At 38.7% G+C, this 5,576-nt stretch overlaps 1 pseudogene; it reads left to right on the forward strand.

Moving 5' to 3' along the window:
- Positions 1-3,802: 3,802 nt before the first annotated feature.
- LOC136163512 (Y-box-binding protein 1 pseudogene) lies at positions 3,803-5,294 on the forward strand (annotated as a pseudogene).
- Positions 5,295-5,576: the final 282 nt, after the last annotated feature.

Below are 5,576 nucleotides of genomic sequence, written 5' to 3' on the forward strand. Positions count from 1 at the left end.
TTAGAAAAGGCAGGGGAACCAGAAATAAAATTGCCAACATCTGCTGAATCATAGAAAAAACAAGGGAATTCCAGAAAAAAATATCTACTTCTGCTTCATTGACTACACTAAAGCCTTCGACTGTGTGGATCCAGCTAAGACGTGAAATAACCTAAATATTCAACAACAGATGAAAGGATGAAGAAGATGTGGTACATATATACAATGGAATATTATCAATCATTAGAAAAGAACAAAATAATGCCACTTGCAGCAACATGGATGCAACTAGAGATTATCATACTAAGTGAAGTCAAAAAGAGAAAGACAAACACTATATAATATCACTTACATGAGGAAGTTAAAATATGACACAAGTGACCCTATCTATAAAACAAACAGAATCATGGACATAGAGAACAGACTGGTAGTTGACAAAGAGGAGGGGTTGGGGAAGGATACAGAAGGAAGTTGGGATTAGCAGATGTACACTTTTATAGAGAGAATGAATAAGCAGCAAGGTCCTACTGTATAGTACAGAGAATTACATTCAATATCCTGTGATAAACCATAATGGAAAAGAATACAAAAAAGAATGTGTGTGTGTGTGTATACATATATATATATATTCAGTTATATATACAACTGAATCATTTTGATATAAAGCAGTAATGAACACACTGTAAATCAACTATACTTCAATTAAAAATTAATATGATGTTGGCCTTAAGAAAAAGTACTCGTGTAACTGAGTTGTGAGCTGAATTATTCTTTTCATGGAACAAATAGTAATATAGAGAACAAAAATGCTCATCTTTGCACTTGAAAATGCTGCTTTTAATAATTTTGCACAAGATCACTCCTTCAAGCCAAGGTGAATGAGTGGGGGTTGTGACAATAAATATTTCATTTCATGTGGTCAAATACAAGAAAGATTTTCAAGTGTATTTCCCCCAAAAACTACCTAAGGTCAGTCCCAATTACTAAAACTATTGAAATTTGTTCCAAATGTCTTTGATGTAACAAAAGACAGAGGAAGATGGTCCAAAATTACTTCAAAATGCCAGACACTTTGAAATATGAACTACTGTGACTTAGATATGACTCCGGTTAACTAAGGATTTTACTAAAATTTTAACAGCTATAAGCTATATATGTTTCAAGGGACTGAAACAGGTGATGTATACATCTTTTCTAAGGGACTGAGGAAGGTGGAAGGTGAGCAGTTGATGAGACATAGGATATGGCTCAAACAGTATATAATCTGCCTGCAGTAAATAATCTGCCTGCAATGCAGGAGACCCAGGTTCAGTCCCTGGGTCAGGAAGATCCCTGGAGAAAGAAATGGCAACCCACTCCACTATTCTGGAGAATTTCATGGACAGAGGAACCTGGCAGGCTACAGTCCATGGGATCACAAAGAGTTGGGTCTAACTGAATGACTTAACACTCATTTTCAAGATACGACAACACTTTTGAAATTAAAGATCAAATTACTTTAATGTCAACATCTTTCCTGATAATAGAATAGATCCCCCACAAGCAATTTGTAAAGCTCTAGAAAGTACAGGAGGCAGGGTAATAACCACAATGACTTGGTGAACAGCAAATCATGTCAGTCCAATAAAATTCCCTTTGATAATCTTATACAATAAATGGAGGGGAACAAATAGTCATATATCTTGGCTTCACAAGGTCTTTGACTAACTCATAAGATACTCAAAAGCAGAGTAGTAAAGTACTGTTTAGAGTATAAACTTTGAGGAGTAAATAATTATTGCTCATTGTTCAGCTATTACTCTTTGCAGTGATGTATATCAAGGATATTACCTAAATATATCTCTAGGAAATATTTTCATTAATGACTCAAACATTAAAATACAAGGCATTTTCATGAAATTCACATATTAAAAAGCAGTATATTTAAAGAAAAATTCAAATTAGGTTACTACATTTAGAATTCTTATAAGAGGTCATTTCCATTTGGTGTCCCTGAAAGCCTGGTTCTAAATCATTTGCATAGAATATAATGATATTCATAGAATGTGTAAGTTTTCCCATTTTTTCATTCTATCTCCATTGGAATTATGCTACCTAGTGAAATTCAAGATACAGGCACTGTTCTTGGATCAGTGGGAGGCTCTGTAATTGCCTTCCAGGAAAGATCATTTTCCCTTTCTTGTTACATTTCCCTTTTGTGTTATGTCTTCAAGTGTCATGTTTTTATTATAAATTAATTGACCATAGCTACTGCAGTGAAGGACATCACTCAAAATCAAGGCAGATTACATTTCAGAAATGTAAGAAGGTGATCTTAAAACTGAAAACCTATTTTAATACAGAGTAATAAGAAAGTAAAATAAGACTGACATAACCTAGATAGAAGAGAGAACGTGTAACATTTGGTACAAGCAATTCATTTAAATGTAAAGTTGAACATGATATGAAAATATTTCCTTTAGGACAGTTGTGGCTGCATTCATAAAACAGCCTATCACTGTTGTGTGATATCAGCTTTGGACAGCAGGATTATGGTAACATTATAGGCTAAATCAAGTGGCTTTGTAAATTGATTATCTGTTTTCTATAATAAGTCACCAATAAAATCATCTGATTCCATAGTCTTTTGGGAAATAGTATTTTAGGAACTTCAAATTTATCAATTATTAGTATTAGTTTTTCGTTTCCTCTTGAACTGTTTTCAGCAATATAAATAAGCCAAGAACATCTCTCCACAAAAATTTCAAAGTACTTTTGCTAAATTACACAAATTAAAATATGGGTTCTGTTGCCATGACTTATATAAGTAAGTACACTGCCTTTTGTCTCATAGTCCTTGTTATTCAAATAAGCATTAATATGGTGCTTACTCTAGTGTTGTTTTAAAGACTAAAAGAGTTAAAACACACAAAACACTTAGAATAGAAAGCACACTACACACTTAAATAATCATTGTTATCCTTTTTGTTACTGCTATTATTACCCCTTCCTAAAATACAAACGCCTAAATGCCTCTGCATTTATATCTGCATTTATCATATCACCCTTCTTATTATTTTTCTTATTTTTTGTTGATCCACTGATTTACATTTACAAACACTGGTTGGTTGGTTAGTTGGTTGATTGATTGATTGAGTGATTGACTTTCCTTTACGTAAGCACAACTATTCTCATTCTTTTATTCACCTTTTGGGGGTCAATTTTTTTTTAGCTTTGTCTGTTTTTTTGAATGCTTTCTCTTGCAAGTGGCAGAAAACCTAACCCACACTAGTTTAAACAAATGAGTGGATTTAGTGGCTCATTTTAGTTCCTGAAATGTTTAGAGACATGAGAGATTTAGGCACTGTTTGATCAGGGCTCCAGTTTCATTTCTCTGCATTTGTTCAGTTCTCCACCTGGTTTGGCTTTCCCAATGGTTATGAGATGTTTACAGTCACCAAGCAAAGGCTCGTCCAAAGAAAAGTATAGAAAATTGTTTCCTACAACCATCAAATAAAAGTACTCAAAGTCACTTTTGTTAAACCATCCCTAAACTAGTCACCATGATCAATGAGGAAGCCATGAACTAACTGGCTTAGGCCTAAACCAATCACTGACAAGGAGAAAGACCTTCCCATGGAGCCAGGAGTGGGATCAAGTTACAAAGTTGTAGAATTATTATACAAGTAAGGAGAAAGGATTAATAGTTATCATTGATTGGCAGGCATGGGAGTGAACAATTTTCAGTGTTCAAGCACAGTCAGGCCCCTCAGTGGAATAAGCTCAGCCAACACACAGGGTGCAAATTCAAGTCAAAAACAGATCACAAGTTCGATCGGTAGCGGGAGCGGAGAGCGGACCCCAGAGAGCCCTGAGCAGCCCCACCGCCGCCGCCGGCCTAGTTCCCATCACACCCCGGGAGGAGCCGCAGCCGCCGCAGCCGGCCCCAGTCACCATCACCGCAACTATGAGCAGCGAGGCCGAGACCCAGCAGCCGCCCGCCGCCCCCCGCCCTCGGCGCTGCCGACACCAAGGCCGGCACGTCGGGCAGCGGCGCAGGGAGCGGCGGCCCGGGCGGCCTCACATCGGCGGCGCCTGCCGGCGGGGACAAGAAGGTCATCGCAACGAAGGTTTTGGGAACAGTGAAATGGTTCAATGTAAGGAACGGATATGGTTTCATCAACAGGAATGACACCAAGGAAGATGTATTTGTACACAGACTGCCATAAAGAAGAATAACCCCAGGAAGTACCTTCGCAGTGTAGGAGATGGAGAGACTGTGGAGTTTGATGTTGAAGGAGAAAAGGGTGTGGAGGCAGCGAATGTTACAGGCCCTGGCGGAGTTCCAGTGCAAGGCAGTAAATACGCAGCAGACCGTCACCATTATAGGCGCTATCCACGTCGCAGGGGTCCTCCACGCAATTACCAGCAGAATTACCAGAATAGTGAGACTGGGGAAAAGAATGAGGGATCGGAGAGCGCTCCCGAAGGCCAGGCCCGACAGCGCCGGCCCTACCGCAGGCGGAGACCCTATGGGCGTCGACCACAGTACTCCAACCCTCCTGTGCAGGGAGAAGTGATGGAGGGTGCTGACAACCAGGGTGCAGGAGAACAAGGTAGACCAGTGAGACAGAATATGTATCGGGGTTATAGACCACGATTCCGCAGGGGCCCTCCTCGCCAAAGACAGCCCAGAGAGGACGGCAATGAAGAAGATAAGAAAATCAAGGAGATGAGACCCAAGGTCAGCAACCACCTCAACGTCGGTACCGCCGCAACTTCAATTACAGACGCAGACGCCCAGAAAACCCTAAACCACAAGAGGGCAAAGAGACAAAAGCAGCCGATCCACCAGCTGAGAATTCGTCCGCTCCGGAGGCTGAGCAGGGCGGGGCTGAGTAAATGCCGGCTTGCCATCTCTACCATCATCCGGTTTAGTCATCCAACAAGAAGAAATGAATATGAAATTCCAGCAATAAGAAATGAACAAAAGATTGGCGCTGAAGACCTTCAGTGCTTGCTTTTTGCCTGTTGACCAGATAACTAGAACTATCTGCATTATCTATGCAGCATGGGGTTTTTATTATTTTTACCTAAAGACGTCTCTTTTTGGTAATGACAAACGTGTTTTTTTTTAAAAAAAAAAAAAAAAAAAAAGCCTGTTTTTTCTCAATACACCTTTAAAGGTTTTTAAATTGTTTCATATCTGGTCAAGTTGAGATTTTTAAGAACCTCATTTTTAATTTGTAATAAAAGTTTACAGCTTGATTTTTTCAAAAAAAAAAAAAAAGTCAACAAACTGCAAGCACCTGTTAATAAAGGTCTTAAATAATTGTCAAAAAAAAAAAAAAAAAAAAAAAAACAGATCACAAGAAATAATAAAATTGTGTTTATTCTAAGTTACTAAGCTTTGGCAGTGGCTTGTTATAAAGCAAAACATAACCAAACCAGTTGTCAGTACATCTTTCTGTTCCCTTGAATGAGGAGACTTCTATTTATATTCAGGGTTTGCTAATGAAGAGTGTGCACACTGTCTTTGGCCCTGATCATTGATAATTTCAGGCCTGGTTGAATCATACTTCACAATCTATTGTAGGATGACAGATATCATCCTACAA

Source organism: Muntiacus reevesi, chromosome 3, assembly GCF_963930625.1.
Source record: "Muntiacus reevesi chromosome 3, mMunRee1.1, whole genome shotgun sequence".
NCBI classification, from domain to species: domain Eukaryota; kingdom Metazoa; phylum Chordata; class Mammalia; order Artiodactyla; family Cervidae; genus Muntiacus; species Muntiacus reevesi.